Source organism: Chelonoidis abingdonii, chromosome 7 (assembly GCF_003597395.2).
Source record: "Chelonoidis abingdonii isolate Lonesome George chromosome 7, CheloAbing_2.0, whole genome shotgun sequence".
Lineage (NCBI taxonomy): Eukaryota > Metazoa > Chordata > Testudines > Testudinidae > Chelonoidis > Chelonoidis abingdonii.
Window position 1 is genome coordinate 32,817,736 of NC_133775.1, and position 17,174 is coordinate 32,834,909.

General features: G+C 43.5%; 1 protein-coding gene across 3 annotated transcripts in view; it reads left to right on the forward strand.

Annotated features, from left to right (window-relative positions):
- Positions 1-496: 496 nt before the first annotated feature.
- Positions 497-17,174, forward strand: part of LRRC8D (leucine rich repeat containing 8 VRAC subunit D) — an 85,797-nt gene continuing 69,119 nt past the window's right edge. The window contains exon 1 of one of the 3 annotated variants that reach the window (XM_075067782.1): positions 497-658. The gene's annotated coding sequence lies outside the window, so the exon portion shown is untranslated. The remainder of the gene's footprint in view (positions 659-17,174) is intronic. The other 2 variants (XM_075067783.1, XM_032778542.2) reach the window with 2 other exon arrangements.

Genomic DNA, 17,174 nt, shown 5'->3' on the forward strand with positions numbered 1-17,174 from the left:
GTGGCCATGGAGTTGTTAATCACTAAGACTTTGCCCTTCCCTTTGGGGTGCTCGACGGTTCCTCTGTCGCTCTTCCTCGTGTCAGAGACCACCAACTGGACACAGCGGTATTAGGTAACTTGCCCAAAGTCCCAGTGCCCCGCACCGTGGGGAAGCTGGGCTCGTAAGGGGGCCTGGGAACTTGGGCCGGGCTGTCAGGGCAGCGTGAGGCTGGAACGGCAGCAGCTGTGGAGATCCTGCAAGCAGCGGACCTAGAAGCAGGCGGAAAACACCCCATGGGGGGGAAACTATTGCTCTCTCTTCCCTCCACCCCCATGCGGGGCGGCCCGGGTCCTGCAGCCAGGGAGGGTCGCAGGCACCTGTAGCGAGCGGCCCTGCAACACCTGAGCCTTGGCAGCGCCGAGGTGCAGCGCAGCGGGGAGGGGCGGGGACTGGCGATCACATGGGCGCTGCCGCGGGGGCCATTGGTTGGTGCCCCAGCGGCCGGGCCGGACCTGTTCCGAGCAGAGCCATGTGCCGCTGCGTGGCGTGTGGCTGCGCGGCGCGGGCTGCAGGGCGCTGCTAGTCGCCGGGAGCCCCCGAGTCGCCCCCATGGCCGCCCCGCCGGAGTGATTCGCCGTGCGGCTGCGCCCAGCTGCCTGCCGCGCCCTCTGCCAAGGTTTGTTACTACAGCCCCGGGGGCCCCGGGCAGGGAGCTGCAGCCGGGGTGGTGCGGACAGTGGAGGCCCCCGGGCAGGGAGGCTGCTGCAGCCTGGTACGGGGGGATCGGTGCCAGCAGGGATCCCCCGTCCTGGAGCTTCTCGGGGTTAGGGGGAGAATCCGGCTTCTTGGGGGAGCGTCACGGTTCCCGGACAGCGGCGCTACCCCTCGCCTTTCTCCTTCCCTGCTTCGTCCCTCCAGCTGCGTCTGCAAGTGGATCGGTCTTACCCAGCGGCTGTAGCTCCGCTAAGGTGAAACCCAGCTCAGTGGCTCTTTCTTATGCAACAGACCGCCGGTTACAGGAAATGCTAAGAATAAAAATGATGTAGCTGTCTCCCAGTGAGGGATCGTGTCTGCTCTGACTGACCGGGCAGCCCCAGAGGCTGGCCCGGGCGTGTTACGGCCAGAGCCCATGTCCGATTGCGATCAATACCGCTGCAGGAAAACTGAGCGTATCTTGCCACCCTGGTGTTTTCAGATAATTGCAAAAGTCCATATTTATGTTGGCTCGGAGACCCTTTTAGATAAGGAGAGCTTAGAATTTGTCCAGTACTAGCAAAGTGAACTGAAGCAGGCAGGAATAGTGTCCCCAGATTAATCGTTATAAATACCCACCCTCATAAAAGTAGCTCTGCCTTCCCCTGGCAACAGAGGTATGCGTAAACACTTGGAATACCGGCTAGTGGAAACTGAAAGGGTAACTAGCTTTGCAGTGACAGGAAGAATATTATAATTCATCCAGAGATATTTTCCTTTTTAAAATCTGTTTCATATTTTTACTGTGTGTATGTGCGTGTGTGCGTGCACACATGCATGAAGCATTGCATGCCAGAGTATGATACTGAAGCAAGCCTTGGGTATGGAAGTTTACTCCAGTTAAAAAATCCGTCTCTTTCTGGACCCTCTCTTTTGCCATATTGCATTATGAAATCAGTGTGCAACCACTGATTATTTGTGTTTTTTCTATGGAGTCAAATATTTTCTTGATGTTGCACTAGGCACAGATAAAGGGCTTTAACCTATGTAATGTTTGCTACGTAAATTTATTATAACATTTCCTACATCAGCACAGACAGACTTTTGGTCAATGAACCGTCTTTATTCCACTGCTTTTTTAGGTATCCTTGCTGGTAAATGGCAGTACAATAACACTTCTGTAGTGTCTGTTATATGGGAATCTCAGAGCATTTTCTATTAATCCTTGAAACCCCTCTCCAAGTTAAAGAATTTTTATTATCCCTGTCCTACGAATGTGTGAACTGAAGTCCAAGGTCACACGGTAAGCCTATGACAGCCAGTAATTGACTCTTCAGCCTGGTCTTCTCTAGGTGATTGACCTATCGCTTGATAAAACCAAGTCTTAGGAATGCTTTTTATAATGTTTGTTTTTTCCTGTCTCTAGCAGCAGCTAAATTATCTTCAGCACCGGTTTGTGGTACATGTTGCTGCTCATTGTTGTCAATGGTGGTGGTCTCTCTCTCGCTCTTAAAATATATTTAGGGAAGGCTTAATTTCCGTGCCATGCAAACAGGGTTATGACCATCAGCTCTGGTAGCATTAAAGATAGAAAAGAAATTATCTATGAAGCTGAACGATAAGCAACTGCTAAGTGGACAGGGGACGTTGCGCTTCTGAAAAGTAAAATCTGATAGGATGCTGCCAAGATCCTGGTCCCCCAGTGTAACCTATCAAATACATTTTAGCCCTCTTTACTTCACAAGCTAAAGGTGACCTAGTTTCATATCTGTTAACTGTGTTTCTGCTTTTCCAGTGGGTCTACATTCATTTTCTTCATGACTAAATTAAGGGCTTCAACAGTGAACAGCAATTCATGTTACGTTATTTATTCACTGCTGATCTTGGATCAGTACACCAGGCTTCACTCTGAGGCCAACAGTGAGGTGCTGTGAATTAGATCTATTCTCAGGGATTTATAACTTGGCTGTAAACCTTGTATTGTCTGATTAAACTTGACTTACAAGGCCTTGGCCTGAGAGTAAGTTATTTTGATGATATTTTATGTGCCTTTATGATATCTGCCAATTCTCAGCAGAGTCCACTGTACAGAATTAAAGTGTTAATATTAAAATAATACAGTATTTGTCCTAGATCTTGGCATGTAACAAACAAGGAATGTCTGAACAGATACTCTTCTCTGCTGTCAAAATTGCTTTGGTAAGGAGACAAAAATTACGTTGACTATACAGGGTGGGATGGAGGATGGCACAGTATAAAACAGATTCATAATCTCCAGAACATGATGCTGTGTATTTGATGGGAGTTCCAAAATCCGTTTAGAAGTGGGACAACTGTCTGTGTAATGTTTACAGACCCAGAGGAGGTGTAGTAAAGCAACAACACTAATAATAACGTAGAGAAACATTGCATGCTACTGCCACATAAAGGTAATATTGATGGGAACAAGCCTGTTCCTGTAATGACCATGTTAAGAGCGGGGTAAGTTAAAGTAGTCAGACATGCACATAAAAAAAATTAAATATCAAACATAGCACTACTATAACTCATTGGAATATGCAAAATCTGGTTCCTCCATGGTACTGCATTGTTTAGCCTTGCTAAACGTTTTACTTGTGTGTGACACATGCCACTTAGTGGAGGCACCAGCTTTACTGAGAGCACATCCAGCTCACTTTCCTCTGACTTCAGAAAAGTGTTTTTCTTTCCACTAGAAGTGGGTAACAACCAGGAGATATGCCAATTATACATCTTCTTTCTGGGCATCTTTCCTAATTCCATTTCTGGTGAGTCACAAAAAACTAATGGTATTGTGGGAAGTGCTTCCAAATGCAGGAGATTAAGAAATGGAATGCATGGCAGCAGTCAGAGAAAACTAGCCAGAGCTCGCGCTCGGCATAAGTAGACTAAGCAATTCCTTAGGGCCCCAAGCAGCTCAAGCTGCCCCCTACCCCCCATGTTATTAGTATGTGTTGTGTGTGTGCATGGGGGAGAATTCCTGTTTAGGCCCCCCGTGGGCCAGCACTGGCTCTGAAACTAGACATAGGTTCTAGGAGCACTTGTAACCATGAATAAATATGATAGATGTTGCTTGCTTTAATCCAGTAGTGTGATTGTCCTGAAAATTCTCAACTGAAGTTTGTTCTCCCTCTAGCCCCATTCCTCGAAGCCTTGTCCCCTGCTCTGTATTATGGTGCTGATTCAAAGCCTACTCTGAATATAGTGGGAGTTGACTTCAGAGGGCTTTGGATCAGGCCCTGTGTCAGTAGCTGGTTCTTCCCCCTTTCCTGACCCCGTCTGTTGCTGTGTCATTTCCTCCTCTTGCAATCTGGCAGTGGGTGCGGGGTGACCAAGAAACCTGAGTCAGTGCCTCATCCCAAGTGGCTGCAAATGGTCCTTCTTTCTGTTGTACCTCTCTCAACCACAGTGGAATTGGCTAGTCTTAATCCAAGGGACCCTGGCTAATCTCTAAGGATTAGACAATGTTTTGAGGATTAAAGTTCTTAATTAGAGCCTAGTGCTGGAGACAGACATCTTGCTGAAATGTGGCTTACTTTGTCATGCAAGCAGTGTGGGAGCTCAGAGAAATAAACTCTAAACCAGTTTCCAAGATACATACTAACGAAAGGGAACACCTGATTATTCAATCAAAATGTTTTTTTGTAAAATACAAAGAGTATAAGGTCTTCTTCTGTTAAAGAGATAATTGACAATTACAAATGTTCTGTAAGTTCCTTGTCTTCTTGCAGTTGCTTCTTGTTTTCACATAGTTTTACAAACAATTTGTAGCATTACTAATAATGCACTTGAGTAGTAATATTTTTTTTAAATGATCTTTTCGCAATTTAGGCTGTTTATTTTTGTATTTCTTTCAACTGTGAAACTAGACTACCTTTTTGTTTCTATTCAGTTCCATTTCCCTGATTCTGCTATATTACCACAATGCCAAACATTGCAGGGGGAGGCTTGCATCAAAACAATTTTTTCCCCCCAGTGAAGTGTTTAGAAAATACAAAAACTAACCAAACACAAACCCCCCACCCCCACAAAGTCTTGGTTTTTATTAAGACTCGTAGACTCTTTTTTTATAGATTTTAAACTATGTGAAAGTGTTTCTTTGGCAAAGCAGACTAAAAACTGTGTTACACGCTTTGGACCCAATCCTGCAAAAACATTTGGAGGTATGTAATTTTTTCACACATGTAGTCTCATGGGTCTGCTTCCCTGTAAAAATAGAGCTCTCCAACCTGGAGACTTTCGTTAATAACCAAACTTCCATAAAAACGGACTTCACTAAAATAAGACAGGAGATCTACAGCACTCACTTCACCTCTCTACAAAGGAAAAAGGACTGTAAGCTGTCTAAACTCCTACCTGCCACATGGGGACACCACCGCAATACCCCTAACCCACCCAGCAATATCGTCAATCTATCCAACTACACACTTAGCCCAGAAGAAAAGTCTATCCTATCTCGGGGACTCTCTTTTTTCCCTGCCACCCCCACCAACATGATACAGTTCTGTGGTGATCTGGAAGCCTACTTTTGCCATCTACGACTCAAAGAATACTTCCAGGACAACACTGAACAGTGCACTGATACACAGGTACCCTCCCACCAACAGCACAAGAAGAAGAACTCCACATGGACTCCTGAGGTCGAAATGACAGTCTGGACCTATACATTGAATGCTTCCGCCGACGTGCACAGGCAGAAATTGTGGAAAAAAAACAACCGCTTGCCTCATAACCTAAGTCGTGCAGAACGCAATGCCATCCACAGCCTCAGAAACCACCCTGACATTATCATCAAAGAGGCTGATAAAGGAGGTGTTGTTGTCATCATGAAGAGGTCTGACTACCAAAAGGAGGCACCAGACAACTCTCCAATACCAAATTCTACAGGCCACTTCCCTCAGATCCCACTGAGGAATACACTAAGAAACTGCACCATCTACTCAGGACACTCCCTAAACTAACACCGGAACAAATCAGCATACCCTTAGAGCCCCGACCAGAGTTATTCTATCTACTACCCAAGATCCACAAACCCGGAAATCCTGGACACCCATCATCTCGGGCATTGGCACTCTCACTGAAGGACTGTCTGGATATGTGGACTCTCTACTCAGACCCTATGCCACCAACACTACCCAGCTATCTCCGTGACACCACTGATTTCCTGAGGAAACTACAATGCATTGGTCACTCCCAGAAAACACCATCCTAGCCACCATGGATGTAGAGGCTCTCTACACAAACATCCCACACACAGATGGAATACAAGCTGTCAGGAACAGTATCCCTGATGATGCCACAGCACAACTGGCTGCTGAGCTCTGTGCCTTTATACTCACATACAACTATTTCAAGTTTTGATGACAATATATATCACCAGATCAGTGGCACTGCTATGGGCACCCGCATGGCCCACAATATGCCAATATTTTATGGCTGACCTGGAACAACGCTTCCTCAGCTCTCGTCCACTCAGCCCCTTCTCTACCTACGCTACATTGATGACATCTTCATCATCTGGACCCATGGGAAGGAGACTCTAGAAAAATTCCACCATGATTTCAACAACTTCCACCCACCATCAACCTCAGCCTGGACCAATCTACACGGGAGGTCCACTTTCTAGACACCACGGTGCAAATAAGTGATGGTCACATTAACATCACCCTATACCGAAAACCTACCGACCGCTATGCCTACCTTCATGCCTCCAGCTTCCATCCCGGGCACATCACACGATCCATTGTCTACAGCCAAGCACTGAGGTACAACCGCATCTGCTCTAACCCCTCAGACAGAGACCAACACCTACAAAATCTCCACCAAGCATTCTCAAAACTACAATACCCGCACGAGGAAATTAGGAAACAGATCAACAGAGCCAGACGTGTACCAGAAGCCTCCTACTGCAAGACAAACCAAGAAAGAACCAACAGGACTCCACTGGCCATCACATACAGCCCCCAGCTAAAACCCCTCCAACGCATCATCAGGGATCTACAACCCATCCTGGACAATGATCCCACACTTTCACAGGTCTTGGGTGGCAGGCCAATCCTTGCCCACAGACAACCTGCCAACCTGAAACGTATTCTCACCAGCAACTGCACACCGTACCATAGTAACTCTAGCTCAGGAACCAATCCATGCAACAAACCTCGATGCCAACTCTGCCACATATCTACACCAGCGACACCATCACAGGACCTAACCAGATCAGCCATACCATCACTGGTTCATTCACCTGCACATCCACCAATGTAATATACGCCATCATATGCCAGCAATGCCCCTCTGCTATGTACATCGGCCAAACTGGACAGTCACTACGGAAAAGGATAAATGGACACAAATCAGATATCAGGAATGGCAATATACAAAAACCTGTAGGAGAGCACTTCAACCTCCCTGGCCACACTATAGCAGACCTTAAGGTGGCCATCCTGCAGCAAAAAAACTTCAGGACCAGACTTCAAAGAGAAACTGCTGAGCTTCAGTTCATCTGCAAATTTGACACCATCAGCTCTGGACTAAACAAAGACTGTGAATGGCTTGCCAATTACAGAACCAGTTTCTCCTCCTTGGTTTTCACACCTCTACTGCTAGAACAGGGCCTCATCCTCCCTGATTGAACTAACCTCGTTATCTCTAGCTTGCTTGCTAGCATATATATATACCTGCCCTGGAAATTTCCACTACCTGCGTCTGACGAAGTGGGTATTCACCCACGAAAGCTCACGCTCCAAAACATCTGTTAGTCTATAAGGTGCCACAGGATTCTCTGCTGCTTTTACAGATCCAGACTAACACGGCTACCCCTCTGATATTTGGCATCATAGTCTTAGGACTGGATCTGCAAAAATTTACTATTGGCCATACTGGTTGGCTTCTGCAGGCTCATGTTTTTAGTGACTGTTTGGAGGAGTGGGCCTTTAAGTCCAGTTTGAACACTGGACTGACATTTTTTAGCATCTAGCGGCCTCCAGCACTAGGCTCAGAAAAGCCAATTGTGATTAGTTGTTTTAAATAAATATATCACAGTTTATTCATGGTGACAAGTGCTTCTTGCCTCACTCACCCATCTCTCTCAAGGTAACACCTACTATTGTACCAGCTTCTACCTTGAGAACATTTTGGGTCCCGTTTTTCAATGGTGCAACTCCTTTGACTCTATCAGAATTACACCAGGGATAGAGTTGGCTCAAAATCTCTTGGGCTGAGTAAAATGGGTGCAGTTTTCTCTTCTCCACTTAGCAAGAATAGGCACTGATTGCCAAACAAAACTTTTTCAGAGACTCCATACAAGTTTACTAAAGAACAAAGCCAGCATTCTCCACTTTCAACTAGCTGAGAATCATCTTGTTGTTTTTTTGACCTGTTCAAAAGCAAAGTGCGTCACAAGTCAGATTGGCATTTTTGTAACACAGTCAACAAGTAACACTCATTTCCACATCGTTAATTTTAACAGCTTATTGCTGAAACTTTCTTTCATGAAAGGAATCAAAGCTCTTTTGCAATTTCTTTGTATTCTTCCAGTCTTGCAAACTGGTTTCCCATCTCTTTCCTGAAACAGAGAAGACTGTTTTATAGGACCCTGATTTAGCATCTCCAGAAATGCCCTGGGCCTAAAAATATATTCCTTCTGTGGGAGTAGATTTGTCTTTTGCAATCTAACAAGCAAAGTATCTATTTCACTCATCTTTAAGGAAGAAAAGCGGTGCTATTAAAGTGGTATCACTGCATCAAGCACCTGCTTGTTGCCGCTGTACAAAGAGAGAGAGTTTCATTTCTGTCCTTTTCATCTTATCTGTGTGAATGAAGCTATGAAAATATTGTGCTGATACATTCTTTAATGCTGTTACTGTCTACAACTTTCTCTTTCTGCTTGTGCTCCCCTCTTAGCCACCAAAGTAATGTTCCATATAAGGGGACAATTTGTGCTACTCCACTTTTAAGGGACAACTGTGGTACAAAGCACTACTACACTAGAGGAGGATGGCGAACATTTGCCACCCCCGTCTTGAACAAAATGCTCTTTTTGGAAACAATATTCGAGAGGGGAATGAGGAAATTAGCAGGCTGAATGCAGTAGGAAAACTAGCAGTAGAAAAGATGAGCGGAGCAGACACGTGGTTCTGTGTAGTCCAGCATTTTGTATTAAAGGTGAGACAGTAGAGCCTGTGACCTCTTTTACTGCTTGAAAAGTGTAAGGCTGTTTTTGTTTTGTTTTCCATCTTAGAAGTATCAGGCCTGGTCATTCCTTGTTTTGTTGGGGGGTCTCTTTGGAGGACCAGAGAAGTGAAGTGGGAGTTTTCTCAGCCCTCAGTTGAAGAGGAGATGTTTCACACTTTAACAGAGTTTCTCTTCCAACTGTGTTTTTTTTTTTTTTTCCTGACATTTGAATTAAAAAGGGTAAAAACAACCCCAATCTGAGTTTGAAACAATCTGAATAAAAATCTGTTTCCATCTCAATTGCTCAGGTTTTGCTGTCTTCATGTTATCTCCCTACTGGTTCTCAAGACTAGTGAGACCTAGACTTCCAATGTAAAGAAAGAAGTAAAGTTAAAACCTTAGGCCTTCTTTAGGCACCATAAAGAAACAAACAAAAGAACACAGTCTGATTTTTGTTTTTTTCAGATTGCCTTTAAGGGTATACCTTCACTGCACAGGTACCTGGATGCTTGGCACCCAAGTTAGCTTAGCCCAGGTGGGAGCATTCTCACAGCAAAGCCCTACCCATGTTAGTGGATCCCTGTTTTCTGCATATCCATGGGGCGTATCCTGTTGTTCTTTGTGCTGGGGCATCCACAACTAAGGCTATGGCTACACTTGCAGCTGTACAGTGCTGCTGCGGGAGCGCTCCTGTGGCAGCGCTTTGAAGTGCGAGTGTGGTCGCGCCGCCAGCGCTGGGAGAGAGTTCTCCCAGCGCTGCAGGTACTCCACCTCCCTGTGGGGATTAGCTTACAGCGCTGGGCTGGGGCACTGTTTACACTGGCGCTTTACAGCGCTGTAACTTGCTGTGCTCAGGAGGGTGTTTTTTCACACCCCTGAGTGAGAAAGTTGCAGTGCTGTAAAGTGCCAGTGTAGCCAAGGCCCAATTGTGGGAAGACACTGGAAGACTTTCAGCATTTCAGTGGCTTTTGCCTGTGTCTGCGCTTCAACGAGGACATGTTGCAGTCCTAGGGCTTGGCTACACTGGAGTTGCAGCACTGGTGGTGGGTTTACAGTGCTGCAACTTACTCACGGTCCACACTTGCAAGGCACATACAGCGCTGCATCTCCCTGGCTGCAGCGCTGGCTGTACTCCTGCTCTGCCAGGGGTATAACGATTGCCGCGCAGGTGATGCAGCGCTGCTCCGCCAGTGGGGCCGCCAAAAGCGCTGAAATTGGCCTCCAGAGGTATTCGGAGGTATCCCAGAATGCCTGTTCAGCCACTCCCAACAGCGCTGCAAATGTGGCCACACTGCAGCGCTGGTAGCTGTCAGTGTGGCCATACTGCAGCACTTTCCCTACACAGCTGTACGAAGACAGCTGTAACTCCCAGCACTGTACTGCTGCAAGTGTAGCCATACCCCTAGTTAAAATGGAATTTGAGCTTTGACCCACCCCGATAGCCATGTAAATTAGCCAAGGCTTAAAGAACCTCCAAATGCAGCTTGAGGTTTTTCTGTGTGGCAGGAAGGGGGAGAGTTTGGGCTAAAACTCAGGCAAGAGCCTGGGTTAACTCTGGAGTAAAGACGTACTCTCAGTGGGTTTCTCCATAGAAGGTGACTTTTGTTTTCTACAGGAACCTTGGCTTAGAACTTCCTCTAGTGCTGTAAAACCCGAATGGTGATAGGCCAGATTTCACATTTATTAAAAGCAGTGCTGAGTCAGTGTTGTTTTAAGAACTTAGCTTTCTGCAAGATGATCTCTGCAGTCATAGGAAAGTTATACAGTATTGTGACATTTTGGGGTTCACAGCAGACCAGCAAGAGGTTGTCATTGCCTGTTCTGTAACTCTGGGTGCCTTCAGTGCTATACTGCTGTGGCTAAAAGCCCTGATGCCAACTGCCAATAATATTACAAGTATGCAGGTCCCACCCTGGCTTCACCACCTAGTTACTTTTTGCAGAGTGACCCCAACATCCCCCCAGTCCCGAATTTCCCCCAAATTGTCTACCTCTTTAGTGTCCAGCTCTCTCCTGGACTGCTCACAGAGGTTGTTAGTCAATATGCTGCAGCTTATTAATTTAACTGGTGTTTGACAAGCACTCTTATTTCAATCACACAACTGAATTGGTTTATAGTAAAAGTGAAACAAGTTTATTAAACAAAAAGTCATAGATTTAAGTGATACCAACTATAAGGAAAGAGTTATAAGCAAACAAAAGAAAAAAATACGCTTTTAAGACTGAAACTAATTTCATTTGCCTAAGTAGGTTTCTTATATAAACTTAGTTCCCAGAAACGTTAACCCTCTTGGTTGAAGGACCCAGTGTCCTTTGATTTCAAGAGTTCCAGCCCCTTGAATCCCTCAAGTGGTAACTCAAACATCTTTTTGCTCCCCCTTGTATCACCCAAAATTCATTGTCTGTTTCAAAAGCGTGGAAGGCTTCCTGCTGTTCTTCCCTTCTTGTGGACTTCCCCTTCCTCTGCTGATTTGTATGTAAATAGGGCTTCCGTTGGTTTTATTCCACATTGCTTAACTTACAGTAGAGAAATGTAGATAGTTACCTTCCCCCCTGTCTGGGAGAAAATCATTTTCTCCCTGTGTTTAGTCACAGACTTTAAAGCATAACATCATGGAGTATCTATAATTCTTCACATTGTGTAAATACATACATATCACAATGACATCGATCACAAGTGTGTCACAGGCTGTCAGAAGAGACCTTACTCGATACGCTTTTATAATACAGTACAGTTGTATACAATCAGTGAATTCAATTGCATATTATTTAAGGTACAGATCCCTTCTTTATAGACCAGTAAACCTTTGAAATGCATATTCAGATTAAGTTCCTTTTCTCCTGCTGGGAAGAAACACCATGTGGTCTGGAGAAGACTTAATGCTGGTTCCTTCCCATGTTAGGTTGATGGCTTTGTTTACTGTTTACGTAAATGCATTTCCAATGACTCTCAGTTTACCCTGAAGACACATGCAAGCAGGCAGAATCACATTCTGGGTAGGGTGCTTTAAAAACATAGTGTCAGCATGTTTTTCCCATGTTACCTATTTGTACACCACACAATAATATTACTGGTCAGTGAGTTGTGTGTTTTTCAATGGTACATTACGTGCCACCTTTTGATGACAACTCTGTTAGATGTATTGAGTATGTCAGGCCTGACAAGTTGCTGACACAGAGTAGTGAACCACCAGTGGGCCTCTGGGCAACAAGTACAAAGCCATGGTTATAAGTAGAAATTAATCCACTACACCACACTCTTTTTTTTTTTTTTTTTTTTTTTTTTTTTTTTTTTTTTTAATGCCTGTTCTTTAAGGCCAGCTGTAGACACAGACCTCAAGATGGGGAAGAAGGGAAACTTTTCCACTAGTAGCAATTGGTAAGAGGTAGACCCCAGGGTAAAGCACCTGAATAATTGGATGATCTCTTGTGCAGAATTACTGAAGTGAGGTGTGAGAGAGAAAGCAATCCTTTAAAGTTAGAAGAGGGCTGATAACTTAATAGAGATCTTTAATGTAACGTTTGTGTGTATATTTCAAGTTGTATTTCTTAAATGTTTGTTATGCTAATTGTTTCTGTCTACGTCCAGTATGCTGATCGGCAAATAATGCATAAACGGATTGTAAATTAAGCTTTCAGGTCAAAGGTTTCATCTGTGGGTATCAGTATTATGTGCAAAAATATTGTTTGATTCTGATTACAGTGCCTTGCATTGATGCAACTTTTGACACTATTATTATTAATAAATCTCTCTGTACTGTACTAATACAAACCTCCCCTAATGATTCAAACATGTCCACCAACTTACACATTATAGCTAGTGCTTTTTGCACAAATTGCCAAAAGGAAGTCAACAATCCTTTTAGTCTGACAGTTTGTATATTAAAAGTTGACTTGTTGGTCCAGACCAGTGAAAAGTTTTACATTCTCTCGCCTGTCTACTTCCCCTCCTGCCCCCACAAGCACCAGTATGGCTACACTTTCCACATAAATTAGCAATTGTCTTAATCAAAGATGCAGAGAAGAACCAGACGTCACGCTTAATCTAACTGAGGTTTAAAAATACAAAAGCAGAAGCCTATACACAGAGTTCCTCACAATGACTGCGATCCAGAAACTTGTATATGCATGCTCCTTTTCCTTTTTTAAAATAAATCCCAAGCCTTCTCAAACTGGAAGACCGCTAAAGAAAGAAACATGAAACCTTTGAGGCATTTTTTTCTCTTTAAAAGTTTTTTATTTTAGGTACTTGTTCCATAATCTATACCAGGCCTATTCAATATTTTATCTTGTCTGCATATATGATAGTGGAAGATAGAGAATAGGTTTGATAATGCTGGTCCTTCAAAAATACCCAAATCTCTTGTAGTACAAACACATCTTCGTGTCTCATACTTATTTCTCTACTTCAAAAGATGTGATTCTAGTCATTTACTCTGTCTGAAATACAAAGTGAAAACGGAGTAAGGATGGGTTGTACGATACAAGAACAGAAAAAAGTAACACCTGAAATGGGGGAATGGATGTAAAAAGCATTAGACGTCTCTTGGACTAGCACATATTTGGGAGAGTGGGTCATGGAGTCAGGGAGATCTGAAACTGGCCTTCTGTAACAAGAGTTTTAAATCTTTATTATTTAAAATTTTGTGGACACATGTAAATTGTTTTTGTTAATTTGGTAAGGGATTAATTGTTGCTGACTTGAGATAGATCAATCCAAGGCACTCAAAGCAATTTAAGATTGTCCACAACAGAGATTTACACCACTGTAATAAAATCTATTTTAAAATAAGACTTGAAATCAGTACAAATTCTATTTGTAGACTAGTCTTGAGTTACAGGAAAATAAGGATTGTTAGTAAATGAAGACAAAGAAGATTGGAAACAGTATGAAGTGTGGCAGGTAGAGGAGATAACAGGCACCAATCTGACAAGAGAAACACGAGTAAATCTAAAAGGCTAGATCATACCATTCTGCAAGTGAAAGGTGTGGGGATTCTGTTTTTTAGACTGAACATAATCTCATAATTGGAAATAAGGTCTTTGTGCCTAAGGCACTATCCAAACACGCAAGTTGCACCAGTTTAACTAAAATCCATTTAAAAACTGATGTAATAATGCATGGTGTAGATGCAAACGGATCAGTTTCAGACTTATTATATTGATATAGAATGTGCCTGTAAATTTCCTGATGCAAGCTAAATCAATATAAACCAGGTTTAAATCAAATGTAGTATCCCCACAGAGCTTTGCACCATTTAATTACATCAATTTAAAATTGCCTGTTCAGTTAAACTGGCACTATGGGTGCACAGACCAGGCCAGAGTTGAAACACCGTTGGGGCAGTATTCAGAGCTGCTATCCCTCTGTATTTTTTCTGTGGATAGAGAGAGGATTGCAGGTTTCAGAACTTACATTTACCACCTCTCCCAAGCATTCCATTCATTTTCCTCCCACCCTCATTTTAAGGGCTGCTTCAAAGGCAATCATATTTATCTGAAAATATTTTTACCTGCCACTTGACCAAGTCTGTGTAGTCTTGCACCGAACTTTTCAGTTTGGGGTGTAATGTGATGATAAACCAAAAGGGGGTTGGGGACATGGAACCATTGGCATCTGGTTAGCAGCTTCCGTAATTGCCTATAGTTTAAAGAACTGGCTGATCGCAGCCACTAAAGCCTTCCAAACAATCCTCCCAATGCAGTTTAAAATAGTAGGTGACACTCTGAATGACTTATCTCCCAGGGAGAGAAAGAATAAATAAGAATGATGGACCACAGGGACCCTGTGTGAGGAATAGACGAACCCACAAAATGCCTGGCAGAGGAAGACTAGGGAACCCCGGCCTGGGCGGAAGGAGACATAAGCACCCAGAGTCCTTGGCATCAGAGGAAAGAGGTGGAATGCAGAACTCCTGGCATGGGGTCAGGTTTATAGGGAGTCTTTGGAATAGAGTGGGATGGGCAGGTGGCAAAAGAGGGAGCTTGAAGGGGAATGGAAAATTACAAGGAACCCATGTTGTGTGCTGTGAGTTCTGCCAACAGAAGAAACAAACTATGTGACCCTCTTATTGTTACAAGTTAACACCTAAGATTCTTTCAACTCAGCATATGTCTACACTGCAATTAAACACTCATTGTTGACTCCAGTCAGCGGACTCGGGCTGAGGCTGTAAAATTGTGGTGTAGACATTTGGGCTTGGTCTGGAAAATGTCTACACCCCAATTCTATAACCCCACGAGCCTGAGTCAGCTGATGGGGGTCAGTCGTGGGCATTTAATTGCAGTGTAGACATACCTTGTGAGACTAGAGGGGGACAAAAGTCCTTTCCAGTTTGGTTACTTTGTGTGTTTGACAACACTGTGTTAATAGTCACTTTCATTGTTTCCTCCTATAGATCCAGTGAGTTTTCCCTGTCTGTGTGGATCTTTCATACAGAAACTGGACAGGAAACCAGCATTTTTTTAAATGATTGAAAAATAACAAGCATTGGTGGGTGACTCAGACAGATGGAAGACCTGTTGAAATTTGCTTTCAAATTGTTACCTTTAATTTTTAAAGTGTTTTTGGAAGCTTCACACCTTCCCCACAAAAATGAACTGTTCTCTCCCTGCTCTCTCCTAAAATGGCCTCATCGGTGTTTGAAAAATCAGTTACTACACCTGGTACAGGGATTGTTAGTAATGATTATTTACATAGCAAACAGAAAAAATAAAAGGATTTGATGACTAATGAAAGAATGAGGACAGGTGTATGTATTCCACATATAGGCAGTGTTTATATAGGAAATGGGTATTTGGAGGTCACATGACATGCCAGAAGCACTGAAGGGCTGGCTATGCTGTAGAGATGTAGGTACACCAGTGCACATTTTTAAAAACTTTCCCAATGTTGAGGGGCCTGAGAGAACAGAGAAGGAATGACAGGGAGAAAAATGGATATCACACAAACTTAAAACATACACTTATTTTATAGTGGCCTGCGTACTGACCATCCACAATACCAGTGTGTTTTGTTTCCTATATTACAGCAGATGGTTATGTAACTAAGACATGGCTTTGCTGGATTACATTTAAAACAGTTGTCCATAAGACTGAGCCTGTGTCTGTGCTATGCACACTACAGCAGCACAGCTAGAGCACTGTAGCTATGCCACTGGTGCTGTAGATGCTTCCTACAGCAACAGAAGAGATCTCTCCCCCTTCCCCGTAGATAATCCACCTCCAGTGGCAGCACCTAGAGTGATAGAAGCATTACACTGGAGGTTAAGTTGTCAGAGCATGACACTAAGGCATGTGAATTTTTCACATTGACATAACTATGTTGCTCAGCAATCTAAATTTGAAGTTTAGACAGGTGCAGGGGGAAGAACAAAAAAGGTATAAACAAAGGAGAAAAGTCTTCATATAGGGTTTGAAATAAAATGGAGAGGCTAAGGTTTACAGGTTCAGGAAGGTACTTCTTAGGGATGTCTGTATTACACGCACTACAGCAGCACAGCTGCAAGCGATGCTGCTATAGTGTGGACACTTCCTACAGCAATGAACAGGATTTTTATCTTTGCTGTAAATCTATCCGAGGGTGGAAGCTAGGTTGATGGAAAAATTCTTCCCTTGACTTTGCTGCATGTAAACTGGGGTTAGTTTGACCTAACTGTGTCACAGGGCATGAAATTTTTCACAGCCCTGAGCAATGTAGCTAGGTCTATGTAAGTTTTAGGTACAGATCAGGTCTTAATCTACAGTACGGGGTTGTGCTGGTGTAGCTACATCAGCATACCTAGCCAGTGTAGATGTACTTTAGTGGCAGGAACTTCAGAAAAGGCTGTTCCACCTATCTTGACAATATGGAAAAAGGAATTTGATTTTTTTTTTATCACCATATTTTTAGTATTTTTCCTAAAGGCTCAGGTCCTGCTTACATGAGACTTTCACCTTTCATTTTAAAATAAAAATATGTTTCTAGCTATCATGGTTGTATCCTAAAGCCTCAAACATGTGATGACAAATAACCCAAAATGTGTTTTTATATTTTAAAAAGACCCTCATATTTTGGGGGCCTGTCTTTGTGGTTTTTGAATGCTTGGGATTGACAATACTGGGGGAGGTTCTAGAGAAGGCTGGGATTAAGACTAGGCCAGTTCATAATTTTTTAAAAAATAAGGCACTTTTGAACTGACACCCAAGATTCATGGGATTATTTGCAGATGGCGATTGTTGTGGTCAGGCTTCTTGCTGTACTCTTGAAGCAGCAAGGGTGAGGATGCTCCCGTACTTGGAAAGGTATCAAAGTAGCTATTCCAGAATGTA